This window comes from Eschrichtius robustus, chromosome 6 (assembly GCF_028021215.1).
Source record: "Eschrichtius robustus isolate mEscRob2 chromosome 6, mEscRob2.pri, whole genome shotgun sequence".
NCBI lineage: Eukaryota > Metazoa > Chordata > Mammalia > Artiodactyla > Eschrichtiidae > Eschrichtius > Eschrichtius robustus.
In genome coordinates this window covers 14,216,121-14,238,799 of record NC_090829.1, presented here as the reverse complement: position 1 = coordinate 14,238,799, position 22,679 = coordinate 14,216,121, and the positions used below count along the sequence as shown (strand labels likewise).

At 40.2% G+C, this 22,679-nt stretch overlaps 2 non-coding genes and 1 pseudogene across 2 annotated transcripts; all 3 read left to right on the top strand.

Annotated features, from left to right (window-relative positions):
- The first annotated feature begins 1,814 nt into the window (after positions 1-1,814).
- LOC137766716 (ras-related protein Rap-1b-like) lies at positions 1,815-2,358 on the top strand (annotated as a pseudogene).
- Positions 2,359-12,138: 9,780 nt separating this feature from the next.
- Positions 12,139-12,210, top strand: TRNAC-GCA (transfer RNA cysteine (anticodon GCA)). Its single transcript has one exon. It is a non-coding gene; the product is annotated as a tRNA-Cys (tRNA).
- A 2,559-nt stretch (positions 12,211-14,769) lies between these two features.
- On the top strand, positions 14,770-14,841 carry TRNAC-GCA (transfer RNA cysteine (anticodon GCA)). Its single transcript has one exon. It is a non-coding gene; the product is annotated as a tRNA-Cys (tRNA).
- Positions 14,842-22,679: the final 7,838 nt, after the last annotated feature.

Below are 22,679 nucleotides of genomic sequence, written 5' to 3'. Positions count from 1 at the left end.
TACTAATCTTCTCAATCTGAAGACCTGTGAACTGAAGAGATTATCTGTCCCACTGTAGTGGAACAGGCATGGGGTAACTGCAATTGACACTCCCATTCAAAAAGAGGGAAAACAGGATGCACACAGCAGCCACTGAAATTCTCAAATTCTGAAATCCAGCAATTCTGCAATCCAACAAGGCACATTTGACTAGTTTCTTATCAGGGCTCAATACTACTATCTGGGAATATTAATTCCGTGGCCCTTGACTCTGCTCTCTGGGCTCTTAGTTTTACCCTCAGAGTTACCTTTCCTTGTCCTCAAGAAATAGACTCACAGATAATGCAAGGAGTTTGGGGAAGGGAGGCAGCTGACACCTGGACTACTTGTCCATAGGGAGCAGAGCTTTGGCCCCTGGGTTTGGTTTTGGAGCAGGAATCTGGCTGTTCCTAGGCATAGAGACTGGTGGTACAGTGAGACATACAGCCCCGGTCCTTCTTCAGGGGACTAGATAGAAATTAGTGTCCAACATCCCTCACACAAAGTGAGGTAGAGTGGAGGATCCAGGTAGATGGTGGAATATTATTATAAGACAAAGAGTGAAGCTATTTCACTCCATATGAAGTTGGTTAAATCAGCAAAAACTTTATGCTTGCTTTTTTTCCCAAGCTTAATTCACTTCCTAAGAGTCAATCAGGGCCCTTTGAGAGCTGTATTCTTCACAGTAATATTAAAATAATGCATTAACTTGCTGTTTCCAGGTGACACAGTAAAGGAGTTTTAACCTGAAGAAGCTTTCCTTCAGAGCTACTAGGATATTTTAGTTACCTCCTTACAGTTTATATTTCACATACTTCTAAATAGTATTGAGGCAGTATACTTTAAAAAAAACCAAGATCATCAAAATAAAAATAAAGGATCAAAAACTATGTAAACTGTATGCTAAAAATTAGAGTTAATTTATCATTAGTGATTGAATATTAAATTTGCGCTGAGCTTCATTCCAGAAAAAGCTTTAACACAGCTATGTCTGATATATCTTTGAAAATGTACAAACAGCTAAGTATTTGCTTCTGGAAATATTTACTTCCAGCTCCTTTAAAGATGAAATTTCTTTTAGTGTATTTAGAACATTGTTTAGAAGTTTATTCTGAATAGAATGTTTGAAGTTAGAGAGGTCTTTAGCGGTCATCAATTCCGGTTCTTTCTGTCTGCAGATGAAGGTTGGAAGATCTAAAGAGATTCAGGGCTTTGTTCAAAGGCCAGACTGATTGAGCAGAGCTGGGGTTGACTGCTAGCTCCATGTTCTTCCCCTTATACCATAGAGGAGAGATTCTTACCTCTGAAGTTTTCAGAGTTACTGCTAAATAAAGCTTAATGAGAAAAAAATTTTAAACTATATATTTGCAGTAAGAAATTATGATTTGTTATACACTGGTCTTATTTCAGATATAAAGGGACTCTAAAGAAACATGAACCAGCATGGCTGGACAGTGGTGAGTACCAGGGGACTAAGGTAGCAGAATAGAGAGAGAGCAATAGGGTGAGATTGTGGAGAGAGGCCCCAAGGAAGCCAGAAGTCATTCTTCCGGTCGCTGCCTTGCAGGGAGGCTCCAGAGAAAATGAGAGATTGAGTCTGGATGCCACTACCCTCCATTGAGGCAAAGGGCTTTACAAAGCAGAATTTGATCAGATCAAAGAATTTCAGCTTCGGTAAACCAGCCAGATCGGCAGCGGCAGCGGTAGCGGCAGGACCACGTGGCTCTGGGAGCAGCAAGCCGGAGGGAGTGGGAGGCGACGTTGGCTGCGGGGACCCGGTGACAGCACAAGAGGTACTAGTTTTTACAAGTTTGCACCATGCATGAGTATAAGCTAGTCGTTCTTGTCTCGGGAGGAGTTGGAAAATCTGCTCTGACTGTACAATTTTTTCAAGAAATTTTTGTTGAAAAATATGATCCTATGATAGAAGATTTTTATAGAAAGCAAGCAGAAGTAGATGCACAACAGTGTATGCTTGAAATCTGGAATACTGCGGGAATGCAACAATTTACAGCAATGAGGGATTTGTACATGAAAAACGGACAAAGCTTTACATTAGTTTATTGCATCACAGCACAGTCCACATTTAATGATTTACAAGGTCTGAGAGAACAGATTCTTCGAGTTAAACACACTGATGTTGTTCCAATGATTCTAGATGAAAGAGTTGTAGGAAAGAAACAAGGTCAAAATCTAGCAAGACAATGTGCAGTCTTAGAATCCTTTGCAAAATAAAAAATAAATGTTAATGAGATCTTTTGTGACCTAGTGCAACAAATTTACAGAAAAACTCCAGTGCCTGGGAAGGCCCGCAAAAAGTCATCATGTCAGCTGCTTTAATATACTATCGATAAATGCATTGCAGCTCTGAGCCAGGTCTGAAGAACTGTTGCTCACTTCAACGGTGCCAGCATTCCAACTTTGTTAAACCTACCAACATGTTAAATGGACTTTCTGTGGCGGTACACTTTAAGAGGCAGATGAAAGCTACTACATCAGTTTGCACATTCTAATCACTTTCCAGTATCACAAGAGAGATTTTTACTTATATAATAGTCCTAGAGTATGCAGCTGGTAAAACCAGAGGCTACAATCCAGTATTACTGCTAAGAGACATTTTTCATCCACCAATGTTGTATATGTATGAAAATGGTGAACACACCCTATACTTTGTATTGGAGAGTACAATAATGTAAATCCTAAAAGCACCACTATTTTACCATAATAAAAGAAAGCCCAAAGAGCTCCTATGTAGACTACTCCAGATAACTTTGCTTCTTTGATACTTGTAGCTTATTGTAATTTTTTTTAAAGAAATTCAAGGTCATTATCATTGTATTGTACTCGCTTACATTGTATTGTAATCACTTTGATTAACACAGCTATATAGTTTTTTTAATTAAAAAAAAAACTGTGGAGATAGTGATCTTGTCTTTAAAATATGATAGTCCTTTCAGTATAATGTCGTAGATTAAAGACGTTGCCTTTAATATCTGTTGGGAAGGAAATATCCAGACTTTTCAAATCTTTTATTATATGTTTCTTCTTTTGTTTACATAGGGAACAATATTTATAGTTGTGTGTACAGTGGGGGTCTACAACAAGAAGTGTATATATTCAAACAATTTTTTAATTATTTAACAACTTTGTAAATCATGTTCAGGCTTCTGCAGCTGTAGATTCTCACTGTGACTCCCCTGCTTGCTCATGCATAAGAGTATTTGCAATACCAAATATACAGGTTTAGTATTTTTGCCTGTTAGTGATTTTTTCACATGTGTAATGTTTTGGTTCGATGTTAAATGGTGAACGAGTACTGTGGATGTGAATGTGGGAAGTAATTTTAATCATGTGTAATTGGTCACAAGGCCTAAGTTGCAGTAACTATTGCTATTTTATTTAACAATGCCTGTTGCTTTGTATGCATTAACATTTGGGTGTACAGATTGTTGTGTGTCTATCCAATAGGTAGCCACAGTATTTAAACTGACCAACCTAATGTTACAACTACTTTGAGGTGGCCAAATGTAAACTAAAATTCTTAATTAAAGTGGTGCAATTTTGTGTAACTTAGCATCAGTAGTTCAATAAATTTGGATTGCTGTGCAAGAGCTTGCATTATATTAAAAAAAAAAAAAGAATTTCAGCTTCTACATGTTGTTTGCTGACTTATTTCCTCCAGTAACTAGTTAGAATTCAAGCAGAAAGGTAGGACCATGTAAGTGATATAAAGGATTTATTGCAGGGACAAGACCTCATGCAATTGTGGGAGCTGGTTGAGCAGTGTATGTGAGTCTGCTGCCCTGTGTCTGTGCTGGGCCTGCGGTCACTGAGACCAGAAGTCCAGAGGGGAAGATGAATGTGAAGCAGGGGCAAGAAAGGACAAACTAGAATCACAAAGACAAACTGGAACCCACAGCAGTCTCTCAATGCCTCCAAACCTCCAACCTCAACGATGTGGGTGACCTGCTGGCACACTACACTCTAACGCTGCTCATGAACTTGGCCCAGGATTCAAAGAGTTAAGGAGGAGCTCCAGTGGGAAGTGGACAGAGTTGTGAGCCTGGGGCTGCCCAAAGCCAAAGTGGGCCATGAGATTGGTGAGTGTGAGTGGACTGTAGCTGCACCTGCCCTGAAACACGTCACTTCCACCTTCACGTCTCCTGCACATTTCCTGTGGGTGCAGCCCTAACCCAGAACCATGCAGGGAAGGGAATTCTGGGAGATGTAGGTCCATCTTAGCTAAAGAGACTTCATACCCACCACCACCTCTATGAATTAAATTATCCTCCTTATCCTCACAAAAACCTCATATTCAGTGTGTTAGTCAAAGGGTTAGCAGGTTGGCTATTTTTTGGAGATTTTTAGGAAAGCTTAGAGAGGGGGCATGTATGTCAGCAAAGACAATATTTCATGAAACAAATTAGCAGAAGCATTCATGGAAGGGCACACTGATGGGGGTGTACACAGTAACTTTTAAGGACCAAACTTTCACACAAATGAGGCACATCTCTACCTGAAATTGTAACTTCTGAACTAGAACACTGCAATCTGAGTAACTTGAAAGTACTTTGTAAAAGAGCTCTTGTTTCATTTACAGAATAAACTGAACCTTGGGAAAACCTAGATTTGAGAGAAAGAAAAAAAGAGGGAAGGGAAGAGAGAAAGGGAGAAAGAGAGAGTGAGTTTGAAAATAAAATACAGCACTTACTATGACCTCAGGGCTAAGTAGAGCAGATAGATTTCCCTTGAAGGTTCTTGAGATATGAACTGCAAAGGCAATTACTAAAAATACCGTTTGGCTAATCTTCCCCTTGACAATTCACTTGGGTGCCCTTTGACTGGGACATTCTCCACACCACCCCACACCGCCACCCTTGCTCTTAATAAAGCTAACATGCACAGTCCCCGACTTTCTTATCTGTCTGCAGGCTTAACAAAACTTGAAAGACTTCCCTAGACCACACGCCACAGAAGAGAAAACCTGGGCACGGGACAGGTGGATTTACAGCTTTGCTCAGGGGGCTAAATCCAGAGGCCATTTCTCCCCAGAACAGAAAAATAGAGGCTAATATTAGCTTTATTTTGCTTTGTTGTTAGGTGGATACTGAAAAGGGACTAAAATCAATGCCCCAGTGACCATCTAGGGAATGAACAGCATCACCTGGTTGGGAGCAGTGAGAGGGAGCAGTGAGAGGCATTGGGTTTGCTATTGAGGAAGAGTTTGTCTTGGTCTGTGAATCAGGCAACCTCTGTTCACTTAGTTGGAGGCTGAGGAGTTTACCATCCAGTGAGACAAGTGCTTACATGTTCCTGCCATTTCTACAGTATGCGTTTGGTTTTTTGAGGTGGCATGCTTCATTAATGAATATTTTCTAATACCAGAACATAGATGTTGGTTTGTGTTTTTGGTAAAAAGTACATAACATTAAATTTATCATTGTAATCATTTTTAAGTGTACAGTTCATTAGTATTAAGTATATGAAACTCTACATTAATTAAAAATGAATTCCTTCCTCCCCTCAGCCCTTGACAACTACTCTTTTTTCTTTCATTTTTTTAAGCCATTTTATTGAGGTATGATTGCCATAAAAAACTGTGCATATCTAAAAAAGGAAACAATAACTTGATGAGTTAGGAAATAAGTATACACTCATGAAACCTCTACTACATTCAAGGCCATCCAACATCTCACCTCCAAAAGTTTCCTCTTACCCCCTTTATATTTTTAAATTTTTATTTGTTTATTTTTAATATAATTTTTCTTTTGTGGTAAGAGCACTGAACATAAGATCTACTGACCTAGCAAATTTTCAAGTATACAGTACAGTACTGTCAACTACATAAACACCTTATGTTGTACAGTAAATCTCCAGAATTTATTCTTCTGCTTTAACTGGAAATCTGTGCACTCTGACCAATACCTCCCCATTTCCCTGTCTGCCCAGGCCCAGGTAACCACTATTCTATCTACTATCCTATTTTGTGAGTTTGACTATTCGATTCCTCATAAAAGTGGGATCATTCAGTATTTGTCCTTCTGTGTCTGGCTTATTTCACTTAACATAATGTCCTCCAGGCCCATCTGTCTTGCTGCAAAAGGTAGGATATCCTTCTTTTTAAAGGCTGAATAATATTCCATGTATATATATCACATTTCTTTAGCCATTCATTTGTCAATGGACTTTTGGGTTGCTTCCATTTCTTAGCTATTGTAAATAATGTTGTAGTGAACATGAGTGTGCAACTATCTCTTCAAGATCCTGCTTTGAATTCTTTTGGATATATAACCAGAAGTGGGATTGCTGGATCATATGCTAATTTCATTTTTAATTTTTTGAGGAATCTCTATACTGTTTTCCATAATGGCTGCACCATTTTACATTCCCATTAGCAGGAGGATGCACAAGGGTTCCAACTTCTCTGCATCCTCACCAACACTTGTTATCTTCTATTTTTTGACAGGGGCTATCCTAATGGACGTGAGGTGATATTGATAGCAAGCAGGACCCTGTGGGGCTCCTGGGCACAAAAGTCCTTCTGTGTCCCCCATTTCTTTTCTTTTGTTTTTAAAAAATAGTTATTTATTTATTTGGTTGCACTGGGTCTTAGTTGCGGCAGGCACGCTCCTTACTTGTGGCATGCGTTAGTTGAGGCATGCATGTGGGATCTAGTTCCCTGACCAGGGATCAAACCTGGGCCCCTTGCATTGGGAGCACAGAGACTTATCCACTGTGCCTACAGGGAAGTCCCCTGTCCCCCATTTCTTGATTATAGGAAATAAGCTTCATGCAGCCTCCATGATCTTCCCTGAGGGCAGGTTCAAACAGATGCTAATTAGGGAAGGGAGGGGATATGAGATAAGGGAGAAACAGTCAAAAGAAACAATAGTGCAGCCTTGGGGCAGGGTCCTGTTTCCCCCTCAAGGGATATACATTACAATGTCTTTGAGCTGTTTTGCAGATACTGAAACCCCCCACCAGGTGGGAGAAGTTAACTGTATGTTGCCCACAAGCCGGGAGTAGACCCCAGACCAGTTGGAACCAGAAGGCTGATGATGCTGACTCCCACTTACCTCACCACTAACCAATCAGAAGAATGTCCATGAGCTGATCATGCCCTTTTTGAGTCATTACTATAAAACTCCTCACTACCCCCTCCAGGTAGGGACACACAGTTTTGTGGGCATTAGCTTGTTGTGTCCCCCTTTGCCTGGCAAAGCAATAAAGCTATTCTTTTCTACTTCACCCAAAACTCTGTCTCCAAGATTTAATTCAGTCTCAGGGTACAGAGGCTAGATTCGGCTTCAATATCTCATTGTGGTTTGCATTTCTTTTATGATTAATGATGTTGAGCATCTTTTGATTGAGCATAGGTATTTATAAGAAAAGAAATCTTGTGCAGAATAAAATGAAGAAAAGTTAGGGTAGTAACATTGATGGTGAATCTTATGGCCATGATAAGAACATATTCCCTTTCTTTTTCTTTTAATTTTTAAAATTAAAAAAAATTTTTTGGTCATGCTAAGCAGCATGTGGGATCTTAGTTCCCCAACCAGGAATCAAACCCATGTCTCCTGCATTGGAAGCATGGAGTCTTAACCACTGGACCACCAGGGAAGTCCCTCCCTTTCTTTTTTATGTTGCACTGTATGTGAAACCTCCCACATAGCTTAGTCATCTTTTCTGCTGTTATTTGAGCACACTTGTACTTTCTGACCTGATCCCCCACTAGAAGCTAAATTTCAAATTTATGAGTCATCGATTGCTGGAACTGGAAAGGATATAAGAGATATTCTAATTACGACATCCCCATTTTACAGCTGAGAAAACTGAGGATTAAAAAGGGAAAAAGAATTCAACTGAGAAGAAATATCTTAATATAAGAGGAAAAAATCTTTCTAATTACTGAAAAACCTAAATTCTATTTCATCCCCATTATGAAAAATTTCTATCAAATCTGGAAATATTGGAAGACTCAGTTTCCTGTGGTTGAGCACATTTTGAATGATTATCACAATTTTTCCAAGGTCTCTGTAAGATGTTTTGTGCTGTAATCCCCTCCTCTTTGTAGCTCCAATGTGACTCTTTGAGTATAGGCTTTGGAACTCAGGACAGATTATTGCCTCATATACCTTATAGTTATAACATGTATTAACTTTTACTTTTGTTTAAGTTTTGACAATGAGAGTAAATTCACATGTGTGATGTCATGATGGTGAAAGGAACATGAAGTTAGGAATAAAACAGCAGGTCAGCTTAACCATCATTACTGAACCCCCATCTTGTGGCAGGTGCTGTTCTGGGCCTCATGAAGTATATGAAATCTCAACAATATGGATAGGAGCCTCAAGGCCAGTACAGGCCCAACAAATCTTCCCAGAGCATGTCCTGTGTATTAGGGGTCTCCTGAGAAACAGAAACAATAGGATGTATGTATGTATATAAAGATACTTATGATAAGGAATTGACTCACATGATTATGCAGGCTGAAAAGTCCCAAGATTTGTAGTCAGCAAGCTGGAGACCCAGATGAGCTGATGTTTCAGTTTGATTTCTGATGCCAAAATATTGGCTCTCTGTACACTGTTGCCAAATAGAAATACAGAGACAGAATTTAGGAGGAAAGAAAAAGAGTAGCTTTATTTCTTTGCCAGGCAAAAAGGGAACACAGCAGGCTAGTGCCTCCAAAAACTGTGCCCCCTTGGAGAGGGTAGTGAGAAGTTTTTATAGTAATGGTTCAAAGAAGCCATGATCAGTTCATGGACATTTTTCTGATTGGTTGGTGGTGGGGTAAGTGGGAGTCAGCATCATCAACATTCTGGTTCTAACTGGTCTGCAGTCTATGTGCTTGTGGGCAGCATATCATCATTAATCGTTAACTTTTCCTACCTGGAGGGGGTTTCAGTATCTGCAAAATAGCTCAAAGATATTGTTGTACGTGTGTCCATTGATGGGGAACCAGGACCTTGCCCCAAAGCTGAACTACTGTTTCTCTTGACTTTGTTTCTCCCATGTCTCATATCTCCTCCAATACCTAATTAACAGCTGCTTGAATCTGCCCGTTGGAACTCAGGGAAGGTCATGGAGGCTGAATGAAGGTTATTTCCTGTAATCAAAGTAATGGAGGCACAGAAGGGCTTTCTGCCAAGGAGCCCCACAGGGTCCTGCTCAGCATCATTCTGAAGGCAGGAAAAGATTGATGGCTCAGCTCAAAGTAGTCAAGCAGGAGGAGGTACCTTTTATTTGATTATTTTTTTAATTATTGAAGTATAGTTGATTTACAATATTAGTTTCAGGTGTACAATATAGTGATTCAAAAATTTTATAGATTATATTCCATTTAAAGTTATTATACAATATTGGCTATATTCCCTGTGTTGTACAATATATCCTTGTAGCTTATTTATTTTATACATAGTAGTTTGTGCCCCTTAATCCCCCTCCCCTATCTTACCTCTCTTCTCTTTTCTCTCCCCCTGGTAACCACTAGTTTGTTCTCTATATCTGTGAGCCTGTTTCTGTTTTGTTATATTCCTTCATTTGTTTTATTTTTATATTCCACATATAAGTGATAACATACAGTGTTTGCCTTTCTCTATCTGACTTATTTCACCAAGAATAATACCCTCCAATTCCCTATCCATATTGTTGCAAATGGCACAATTTCGTTCTTTTTTCTGGGTAATGTTCCAATACCTGTATCTTCTTTATCCATTCATCAGTTGATAGATATTTATCTTGGCTTCTATATCTTGGCTATTGTAAATAATGCTGCTTCCATATTTTGGCTATTGTAAACAGTGCTGCTATGAACAGTGGGGTGCATGTTTCTTTCTGAATTAGTGTTTTCAGTTACTCTGGATATATATCCAGGAGTGGAATTCCTGGATCATATGGTAGTTCTATTTTTAGCTTTTTGAGGAACATCCATACTGTTTTCCATAGTGGCTGCCTCAATTTACATTCCCTCCAACAGTGTACTAGCGTTCTCTTTTCTCCACATCGTATCCAAAACTGGTTATTTGTGGTCTTTTTGATTTACTTGATCTTTCAGTCTTTCAGTGAATTGGAAGAGGCCCACCTAAAAAGAGAGGATCAATCTGCTTTACTCCTTTACCGATTCACATGTTAATCTCATCCAGAAACACCTTCATAGACACATCTAGACACCAAATGTCTGGGCACCCTGTGGCCCAGTCAGGTGGACACATAAAATTATCATCACACTGTGATTATCACTGAGGGTTTCCAAGATAACTATGGGGAACATGGATAAATTTACCAGCTGTGTGACCTTAGACAAGTTATTTAACTTCACTGTGCCTCAATTTCCTCACTGTAAAGATGACAATAGTTCCTCTCTCATTGGATTGTTTTAAAGATTAAATGAATCAATACTTGTAAATCACTTAGAATGGTACATGGCAAGTAGTTAAGTGCAACATGTGTTAAATACAATTTTAACATATTTCAAAAGCTGTGTATTTATTTTGATGTGCACTACAAAGGAATACAGTTGGCATGATTTCAAGAATATTTTTGCTTAGGATGAAACTAAATATAAAAAAAAAAAGTGGGTTGATTTCAAGACAAATATTAAGTAAATATTAGTATAGGAGGTATGTGATAATGGTAAAAAAAAAAAAAATTGAGACAGTGGAAAGTGAATGATTAGGTTTTGGAAATACTATGAATGAGAAAAAATAAGGTCATATCTGTGGTGACCAAACAACCCCAGCCTGGTTTTCTGAGGGATTTCCCAGGATGCAGGACATTCAGTGCTAAAACCAGGAGAATCCCCAGCAAACCAGGATGTTTGGTCTACCTGTATAACTACAGTTTGATATTTATTCCACAAACATTTGATGAGCACCTGCATCATTCCAAGCACTGGGGGCTTCCAAAGGGCCTCTAAGGAGTTGGCAGTGGAATGGACCCTTGGTTCTGTTGCTCTTGCTACTGTTATGTCTGTGACTTTAAGCAGGGCTTTTCATCTTCCCTCCATCTGTTTCTTAGTCTGCAAAGGAAGTGGTTGGAATAAATGATCTCTAAATCCTTTCCAACGCCGGGGTTCTTCGATACAAAGCACACAATACATCTGTTACTGCTAAAATCTCTACTCCCACTGATGTCCCGGGTGAGAAAAGAACAATGAGCAAAGAGTACCTGTGATTCTTTTCTTAGCTCTCAATTCCAGCCTGAGGTAGGGGAGAAAATGAATGTAGTGGAGACTCCCCTCTCCTGGGCTCCCAACCAACCACCACCCTGACACACTAGGATCCTTTGAAAAGATCTCAATAATGTATGTGGTCAGAAAATTGGCAGAAGAGAGCCTTCCCCACAGGTCTAAGATTCCATAAGAAGCACATGAAGAATTTATTAGGGAGAGAGGGGATGTTTATGATGCCCAGAAATACAGGTTGCTCCAACTGTGGTGGTGTTTGGAAGTTGAAAAGGAATGGTAAGACCATGATAAATAATTTACTTGATTAAGAAGCTCTTATTTGGAATCTTGTTTCTCTTCATCAAATGACATTTTGGAGTTGGCAGTATTCCAAGTTTCAGGCAAGTTATGTTACATAAGAATGTATCTCCTTGGCCATCTGTTTTTGTGTGAGTAAAAACATTTTACAGTCACGTCTTGGAAAAGCTATCTCACACAAACAATTATTTATACATATTTTTTCCAGCATCAATTTAATGCAACAAATGTCTATTGAGTGCCAGTTACGAGCTCAGTTCTGTGAAATCAGAAGAGCAATGAGGATCTCAGTTTCTGGGAGCCGTGGCTAAGGAAGCATGACAGGAATCCAATCATCACATTATACTGATGATGCTATTTGTGGAAAACCTGATGATTTTTACCTGGAACAGAGGTTCACTTTGTATAAGATATGGCAGACAGAAGAGGCTTTGGGTATGGAAAGTCTAAGAGAGTTTCTAGACTCAGAGAACTTAATTCTCAGGAGTCAGGTCTTTTTTCATAATGAAATTCTCTGATGCCCAGACTCCTTCCAGGCAACATTCTCTCTAATTATAGCTTCCCTGAGTCACTGCAGGTGTTTAGAGCTATAATGTTGAGAGAGAGATAGATTATAAAAACAAGGCCATTTCACTGGGGGTATAGCTCAGGGGTAGAGCATTTGACTGCAGATCAAGAGGTCCCTGGTTCAAATCCAGGTGCCCCCTGCACATTTTTCTTTTTGCTTTAGAAGAATATGGATTGATTTTGACTATATTATCTTCTGTAGCTCATGACTGGTTGAATAATAACTAATGTCCCTTGTATATATTCCAGGCAGCAGACTAGGTTCTTTACATTAATTATCTCCTTCATTTCTCACTAAAATTTTACAAGATACATTATCTCCATTTTACACAAGGAGTCTGAGACTTGGAGATGCTACAAAGGACAGGCCCAGGATTTAAACTAGGAGAACACATTCTCAATGACTTCATTATACTACTCATTCTGTTCTCCTTCTGTTAAAAGCTTTGTCACAAATTTCCACTTAGCAATTCTCCCAAAGTGCTAGGACTGTCCATAGCCTTTTAGAACCTTTTGGCTGCAGGGCAAACCCAGTAACTTAGTGATGGTGCCCACACTTTACAGTGCCCTGGGGTCAGTCAGGGAATAGAGACCTTGTTCACAGAACACTGCTGTGGATAAACATGAACTGGCCTAAAGTTTAGGGAACTGCACTCCTTTCCTGCTCTAAAGCTTGAGGACTTTCTATTACCTTTCCACCCCCAGTTCATTTCCTGCAGCAAGCACCCCACCTTGGGTGCCTGCATTCCGGACCCAGGCTGGGTCCAGAGGTCAGGCCTTAGTCTAGGTTTAACTCCTGCCTACAACTCAGGTACTGCTGCATTTTTAAATTAGCTTGAATGACATACACTGAGCACCTATTATGTGCCAGAATTGTGCAATGTGTGAACCCAGAAGTGAATAAGACACAGCCCCTGGACTCAGTGTGCTCTCAGCCAGGAAGCAGGCCTGTAAAATAAGAAGTCAGACAGCTGTGGGCTGGACCGAGCTGGGCCAGCTTCAGGAATGCAGAGGAGACAGCTATTACCTCTGTCCAGAGGAGGGAGGTTACAGGAGGCTTCCAAGAGGAGCTGATGGCAAGTCAGGATCTCACAGAAGAACAGTATCTCACCAGAGGGAAGGTGGAGGAGGGGCAGGGGTGCAGTGAGTGAGGGTTGGGTCCCAGGTAGAGAGAACTGCATGGGCAGAGGCTGGAGCCAGATGGATGCAGTTGGAGGCAGCTGGAGCACAAAATGTGCTATGCGGAGTGTCAGCAGAGGAGGCTGAAGCTGAGGAGGCAGACAGGGATCAAAATGTAAGAACTCTTGTTGTGCTGAGAGGCTTGCAGTTTATCATGGAGGTATTTAAGAGGAGTGGCCTAGATGCACCTGATTTTAAAACGACTGCTGTGGGAGCAGTAGGGGATGGATGTGAGGGGTGGAGGCTGGGAAACAATTTAGGAGGTGGTGGCACTGCGGTGCAGGGGTGGGAGTGGGCGTAAGTGATGTCAAAGCTAAAATCAGCAGTACCCAGTGATTAACTTGTACTGGGGAGGAGAGGTTGGAAGAAACCCAGAGTCATGTTACATGCCTTGGCCAAATGACTGAGTACACAGTGGTGTCACCAACCAAGACAGGGAGGAGGCTGATCAGATGGTTATATAGGCAGGCCTGGCACCCAGCTCTGAGCCCACACAGAAATCCTGGCCCCACCACCTCCCAGCTGCATGGCCACTCTGTGCCTCAGTTTCCTTACTTGCAAAATCAGTATGCTAACAATAATACCTGTTCTGTTGGATTTTTTGGTGATGATTCAGCAGGAAGTTATGGCTAGAACTTTTAGTACTGAGCCTGGCACATAGCAAGTGTTTAGTAAATATGGACTATTATTATTACAACAAAGCAAAATAAGAGGAGATGCAGGTTTGAGCAGGAAGACAGCAAGTGTAGTTTGGGGCACACTGGGTTTGCAATCTGAGGTTTCTGTAGAACCTCAGAGTGGAGCGGCTGGGAAGGGTCGTCTACGGCCCTCAGAGAGCTGTGAGCTGGACCTCTGGGGGCTGTGGGTTCCTTAGGTTCACAGCAGCTGCCAGGCTTCATCAGGGAGAACTTACTGCAGTGACAGAGATGTCCTTGACCTTTCTTCTCCATCTTGGAGATACACAAGATTGAAACTTTTCAGAGTGGAACTCAAGGAACTAGGAATCTGTGGTGTTCAAAGGTGAATTTTGGACTTCTTAACTGTTTTTTTTTTTTCCAGCTGTAAAATGAGGCAGTTCACCTGGACGAGATCCCCTTGAAAATCTGATGAAATCATGTACAATATACAATTCATGCACACATACAATATTTGCCTGTAATTCAGAGTTGAACATGAACCTCTGTAGTCCAGTTGTGGATACCCAGTTAAGACCCCCTCCATGTCCAATACTTGATGGCAGCCTATGATATTTACAACATTCACTGATGTGCTTGGAGATTTATGGGCAGTTGGTGGGTATTTTAAACACTGGAGAGCTAGACTGAGAATATAGCACTGAGCTTTAAGTTCTGAGAAGAGAATGAACATACATGCTCTGGGAAAAGTAGGAGGTGATGTGGCTAGAAGGGAATCAGGGATGAAATTAAATCTAGGAGGAATCTCAGCCACACAGATATTTATGAAATATGATGAAACTCATAAAAGTGGAATAAGTGCTTATAGGGGGCATAATAGCATCAGGGGGTATAGCTCAGTGGTAGAGCATTTGACTGCAGATCAAGAGGTCCCTGGTTCAAATCCAGGTGCCCCCTGTTTTTTTCTTTTGTTCTTCCTGGCAGTTTCATTAAAAGACTGGATCTAGGGTGAGGTAAGCAAGGTGCCTAGGGCTCAAAATTTAAGGAGGCACTCACTCTCAGGTTCATGGAGGTGCCTTGGCTCCCTCACAGTAGAACTGTGTGCTCATGTAAACCTACCCTGCCTGCACCAGACACACACAAACACAGCCACACACCCAGAGACACCCAAAGACACCCCCACACCAGATGTCCCCCAACCACACACACACACACAGATCCACACACAGTCACACACAGACACACCAATAGACAAAAATACACACACACATGCACTTTCTCACATGTACCTTTATTTCTCCAGTCCTGTATATTCAAGTCTTATCAACCAGAAATTTCCAGCTTCCTTTCTACAAACTTTTTATCTTTTAGTAATTTTAGAGTTACAGAAGAGTTGTAACGATAGTACAGAGAGGTCCCCTATAACTTTCACTCAGCTTCCCCTAATGTTGACAAACTTATGTAACTGTGACATATTTCTCAAAACTATGAAACATCAGTGCAACACTATTAACCAAACCAAAGACATCATTCAGATTTCACCAGTTTTTCCACCAGTGTCTTTTTTCTGTTCCAGGATTCAATACAGTGTACCATGTTGCACTTAGTCATAATGTCTTCTTAGTGTCCATCAACTTCTGACAGTTGCTCAGCCTTTCCTTGTGGGTTTTTTAAAATTGAAATGCAGTTGAGTTACAATGTTGTGTTAATTTCTGATGTATATCAAAGTGATTCAGTTATACATATATGTATAATTCTTTTTCATATTCTTTTCTATTATGGTTTATCTCAGGATATTAAATATAGTTCCCTGTGCTATACAGTAGGACCTTGTTGTTTATCCATTCTCTCTCTATATATATCTATTCTATATAATAGTTTGCATCTGCTAACCCCAAACTCCCAGTGCATCGTTCTCCTAACCCCTTCCCCCCTTGGCAACCACACGTCTGTTCTCTATGTCTGTAAGTCTGTTTCTGTTTTGTAGATAAGTTAATTTGTGTCATATTTTAGATTCCACATATAAGTGATATCATATGATATTTGTCTTTGGCTTACTTCACTTATGTCTAGTTCCATCCATGTTGCTGCATTATTTTGTTCTTTTTATTCCATTATTTATATGTACTACATCTTCTTTATCCATTCATCTGTCAATGGATATTTAGGTTGTTTCCATGTCGTGGCTATTGTGAATAGTGCTGCTGTGAACAGAGTGGTGCATGTACCTTTTTGAATTAGAGTTTTGGCTGGATATATGCCCAGGAGTGGGATTGCTGGATCATAGGTAATTCTTTTTTTTTATTGCACATATATTTTAATGCTCAATTTTAAAATTAAAAACATAAGAGATAAACTTTTGAAAACCTGTTTTTGGTAACTTTTAACAGATTGTACTATCAATTAAATTCCCATAAAATTATATCTGAATTACAAATTTGTTCGTAATTTGGTTTTTGATCACTTCAGACACATTGAAGAATAGCCAAAACATCCAAATGCAATTTTTTTTTTTACAAAATTCACTGTTACCTGCCTACTTAACATACTCTGAAACTCATCATCATGAATTTAATTCACTTTCTTGTTCTCTTGACATCTACTTAGATTTAGAGTTACCCCTGCTTTTTATATTCCCTAATGGTTTCCTAATGTTACTTTGATAACTTCCCAGGGTTTCAGTAGACTTACAAGAATGTGGGGCTCTAATTAATGGGTCTGGATTTCTACCTGACTAATTTTTAAAAATGTTTGAAGTATAATATACATACATAAGCACAAACAAAACCTACCCATCTAATCAGTCCCCAGAGCAAGAATGATAACATTACTAGTGAGCAGAGGGAGTTGATGAAGCAGATATGTTTTACTCAGTTCTTTAAATCTATAGCCATCGTAACGACCCTTGGTCAACTCTGAGAACTAAACTACTGGAATGTTCACATAGTGGCTGGGTAAAGATATTAGTCTATATGCCCAAAGTAGTGAGTCAAGATGAGCAAGCATGTTAAAGTAAACATCAAGTTTCATGATGTGTACCCAGGGCCTGGTTTGGGGTTCACACCCATGGCTAGGAAGTGACCAATTCCATTTAGGAACTTTGGACCCCAAGACTCAAGCCAAGTTTCCTGAGCATGGTCATCTCACACATATTCTTGTACTTCCCACCTGGAGAAGAAGATGCATCCCCTGCATAGGGAGGGCAAGAAAGCCTGCTTTTTACCTCTCTAACATTTGCCTGTATATATCTTTTTTCTGTTATTTCTGCCCTGTATCCTTCGCAGTAATAAATCTTAGCCATGACTAAAACTACATTGGGTCATGTTAGTCCTTCCAGTGAATCCCCAATCTAGCGGGTGATCATGGGATGGCTGAGACCATGGCTGAGACCATTCTGAGGTGACTAGCACCTCAGAAGATCCCTTCTTCCTCCTTTAAAATCAGTATGTCTCCCAAGAATAATTACCATCTTGACTTCTAACAGCATAGAGTAGTTCTGCTCGTTTTTGAACAATATATATTCGGAATCATACAGTCTGACAGTCTGTGCTCTTTTGTACCTAGATTCTTTCACTCAAAATTTTTTGTGTGAGTCATATATGTTATGTGTGTAGTTGTAGTTTAATCATTTTCATAGCTGAATTGAGTATTTTCATTGACTATATTACAATTTATGTTTCCATGCTTCTGTAGATGAACATCAGTGTTGTTCTAAGTTTTGGATGATTATCATTGTTGTTGCTGTGTATATTTTGTTTCATGTCTTTTGGTGAACATGTGTATACTCTTCACAATAATTCTGTTTTTAGCTTTTTGAGGAACTTCTGTACTGTTTTCCATAGTGGCTGCACCAGCTTACATTCTCACCAACAATGTAAGAGTGTTCCCTTTTCTCTCCTTGTGGGTTTTTTTTTTTTTTTTTGTATACTTAACACTTTTTAAAACTTTGGGTCAGATATTTTGTAGAACACTCCTCACTTTGGGTTTGTCTGGTGTTTTCTCATGATTAGCTTGGGGTTATGTACTTTGTGGAAGAAGATCATAAATGTGCCGTGTCCTTTTTAGTCACATCTTATTAGGGGCAGAAGAAAAACACCGTAGCAATTTACTGCCACATTGGTAAAATGTTTAGGTGTCCAGTGTCTGAGGCACATCAGGATATGCCTTCTACAGTGAGAGACACAACACAGAACAAGGCGCATCACTCAGTGAGCCTCTTTGGGTTTTGGTGGCAATGTGTTTCTCTGGTATGTTTACTAGATAACAATAGCCCATAAGATTGTCAGTTTTTTTGTGTGTGGACCCCAAGGCAAGAAAAGGGTCTGCACATAGGCTGTGGTGAACAGTAAAGATTGGTATCCTTTTCCTGCAAGGTCTGATGCAGGTAAGGTGGCCTCTGTCCCTCTTGTAGCTATGTCATCTAGCAAAATGTGGCCCTAGGGTCACTGTTCCAGTTCATAGCTGCCTTAGCCCAGGAGTGACATACATCACTTCTGCTTACAGTTTGCAGGACAGAACTAGTCATGTGGCCCCAACTTCATGCACTGGAGGTTAGGAAAGGTTAGGAAAGCATTTGGGTACTTGGTGAGTATGAATTTTCTTTGCCATAACCCATCTTACCCATTCCAATATGGACACTTAGTTGGTGGCAATTCTTTCTGATTCTTCTTGTCAAGTGACTGGCAAGGACCTTGCCCATAATAGGGGCTTAGAAAGTATTTGGTGAATAACAGCTATTCAGTGAATGAATAAATAATGAAGCAAGATACATAAAGAAAGTACATTTTAAAATTATTTGGAAACTAATTTTATTATAAGGCAAGAGTTATACTTCTCACATTTAAAAAACTACTTATTGATACTTTTCTAAACAATCTCTGAAAATATTCAACCTTCATTAAAGAAGGTAATGTTGTCTGTGCCCATCAAGTAAAATACAGAATAATCATCGTTTCACTGGTTTGTTTTACTTTGGAAAATAAATGTTTCCTACTCTGCCTCCCTTTCTAAAACAGTCCACATGAACTTTACCTATTATAAAATCAAAACACCTTTATTATATAAAATTTTAAACATATATCAAAGAATAAAGGAGGGAATAAAATTTGGTTGGCTCTTCACCACTGTCTTTTTAAAAAACTGTTGTTTTTTTTATATGGGATTGTGTTTGTACATGTGAGTGTGTCTTTTTTGTGTGAATGTATGTAAATATTTATTAAACAAATATGCATTAGGCATGTCTTAGGCAGCATCTCAGATCCTCTTGGCCTTGACCATTTCTGAGGCCCTTGACCACCTTTTCTGTCCTGGCTGCCACGGGGGTAACTGAGTATGTAAGGACTTGTCAGCTCCACCCAGGCATGCCCTGCAGCCTTCCTTCCTGTCAAGGAGCTCATGCACCATGGGGAAATTTTTCACCAATGAGATGTAGAAACTGAGGCTAAAATCTTCTCCTCATTTCTTAGGACAGATTGTCTGGGGATGCAGTTGTTCACACATCCTCTCAAGTGACAGTTTTCTGAGATCAAGCAACTAGTGCATTTGTTACCACGTGGAGGCCAGCTTGGAAATTCACCCTTGAACTGATTGAACCTTCTTTCTCTGCCTTCCTCCCTTTCCCCTCACTCCTGCTCCCTGGGATGGCACTTTCTGAAAAACTAATAGTACACAGCTTTTCTCAAGCTCTAGGTTCTGGGGTACCCGGGTACAGCAGACGCTCTGGATGCTTTGCCAATTTTCCTTTCAGCCCTTCCCACACAGTTCACCCTGGCTTGATTCTAATTGCCAGCATCTACACCTCTTCCCCTAAGGGTTTTTTTTTTTTTCACCCAGAGCCTACTTTGCATCGTTCATGGCAAGCTGGAAGTGCCAGAGAATTAATGGCCCTTGGGAACAACCCTCAAACAGTGACTGACAGAAGTTGCTGTTTAAATACCGGATTCTTTACCCTTTCTGCAGGATCAGGCTGAGCCATTATGCCGTCTGCCTGGGCTCCAGAGTTCCCAGTGGAATTGATTTGGGTTGTCCACGGTAGTAACTTGCATGACTGTGCAAACTTTATTGGCTTCTCCTTTCCTGTCCCACTTCCCCTCTCCTCACAGTGTGCCTTGTTGTCACCTCCCAAATAAGTTACTTGAACTTGAATTCTTGACTCATAGTCTGCTGCTGTGGGAACCCAAACCAAGATAGCAGTCTAAGACATTTTTTTAAGTTGATATAAACTGATTTTTCTTTCATTTAATAATATATCCTGTACATGATGTTAAATATTTTAAAACTTTTCTAAAATATATGTTTTGAATGCTGCATGTTATTTATCATATGGATTATATAAATAATTCATTGGACATTTCAGATGTTTTCAATTTTCCTATCCAACTGTAATTAACCCAGTGCTAAATGGAGCTGGAGAGGCTATGTCTCTAGGGCAGAGATAAGCCACAGATGGGTCATTTGTGCACATGATAGGAAAGAAATAACCAATGTAGAGATTTCCCCTGACTTCTATTTGATGTTTCTTGAAGGTTGCCATAAAACAAGAGTTCTTTAGAGAAAGATCCAAGGAATCTCAAATACATTCTACTTTAAAAGGATATGAGCTGCATCCAAGCTTTCATTAAACAATGAAATTCTTTTCTCTTTGAAAAGAAATGACAGCTAAAGTTCATTATGTGGTACTTTGGTGCCCAGTGGATTCTGTTTTTCTGTGAGGAAACTTTGGCTTCCTGCTCCCAAAGAGGTATACCTTTGTCACTGTTACACAGTTAGAATAATGTCTAAAGGTTTATTCCAATTTCCTTAATGATTTGGGCCCACCCAGTTAATTAACCACTATAAGCTCTAGGTTCTCTTCATTTGTACATTGGGGATAATAATAGTATTCCCCTTACTAAGTTTAATGTCAGAATTGTATAATATAAATAGAGTACATAGTAATGGCTCAATAAATGATAGCAATTATTTTACAGTTACTTCATTTTCAATGGTAAAAGGAGTAGCATAGAGCAGAGGGTGGGGCTTAAGAAATATGAAGGGGCATAAGGGTGGGACATGCAGATGTCTAATTAGATTCAGGGAACATGAACGGTTCTCTGCTCAAAGCGATCTTCTTTACAGATTCTTCCTGGTGACAGACCCAGGACATAGCCCTGCATAATCCCAGCCTTCCTGCCTTGCTCAGTGCTTCTCAAAGTACCCCAGGAGCATCAGCAACACCTGGGAACTGATTATAAATGCAGATTGCCAGGGCCCCCCCCACTTTGATTTTTAGGCTCAGAGTCTCTGGGGGAGGGCAGCAATCTCCGCTTAAAGAAATCTGCTGATGCACATTAAGGGCTTGGGTATTTGTACCTAGCCTGCCCTGGGGCTCCTGCCTGATTCAGGTCTCCCCTCTTACAGCCTTCATCCTGAGATGTTACTATTTGCTCTGTCTCAATTATGTATTCCTCTCCAGCTCTGATTTTGACTTCTCAACTTTCAAGTTCTACTAAGACCTTTGATCTGCCATGGGATGTGATTTCTACTTGTCTGTTGGTCCCTGTATCTGGCGGCTCCACACAACTCATCCTGGGACAATTTAGCCCCTGGGACCTCAGTCTGCCTGGAGCCAGACCTGGAAGCCAATGTTTCTACCAGGTTTTGGCCCCTGCAGGAGGACTGGCCCATTACTAGCCCAACTTCCAGGCCCAGTCCTGCCCCAGCCTCTGCAGCAATGGGACTCCAAGTCAGGGAAATAAAAGAACCTCTGGATTCATAGCTCTGTCTCCAGGACTCAGTCCAACATGTGGTTCCTGTTGCTTTGACTGCTCCTAATTTCCACCTGAGTCCCTGTCTTCGTTTCCTGCTCAGTGCCCCCTTTCCTCTAGGGCTGGAGCCCTGCTCACCTCTCATTAGTCTTAGTGGTTGGAGTCTTACTGCTCTCAGTATATTAGTTACCTACTGCTGCATAAAAATTTACCCCATCACTTACTGACTTAAAATAATGATGAACCTTTGTTACCTTACACATCTTCTGAGGCGCAAGAATTCAGGAGCAGTTTTCCTAGGTGGTTGTGGCTCGGGGTCACTCATGAGGTTGCCATCAAGCTATTCATGGAGGAAGGCTTGGCTGCCACTGGCCGTGCTGCTTTCAAAGGGGCTCACTCACTCATACAGTAAACAAACTAATGCTGGCTGTTGTCAAGAGGCCTATGCTCTTTGCCATCTAGACTTCTCCACAGGAGTGCCTGAATATTCTTAGGATGTGGCAGCTACCTTCCCCTGCATAAACCATCATTTCTGTCACATTTTATTTGTTAGAAGCCAGTCATTAAGGATAGTCCACACTCAGGGGAGTCTGTACCTTCTAAAGGGAGGAGTATCAATTTGTGGCCTTATTTTAACACCACCAATCTTTGGGGAAAAGCTTCCTTCCACATACCACTCAAATTATATATTCTTTTTCAGATTCTTTTCCATTAGAGGTTATTATAAGATACTGAATATGGTTCTCTGTGCTATACAGTAGGTCCTTGTAGTTTATCTATTTTACATATAGTAGTGTGTATATTTTAATCTCAAACTCCTAATTTATCCCTCCCCCACCCTGCTATCCCCTTTGGTAGCCATAAGTTTGTTTTCTATGTCTGTGAGTCTATTTCTGTTTTGTAAATAAGTTCATTTGTATCATTTTTAGATTCTACGTATAATTGATATCATATGGTATTTGTCTTTCTCTGTCTGACTGACACTTAATATGATAATCTCTAGGTCCATCCATGTTGCTGCAAATGGCATTATTTCATTCTTTTTTATGT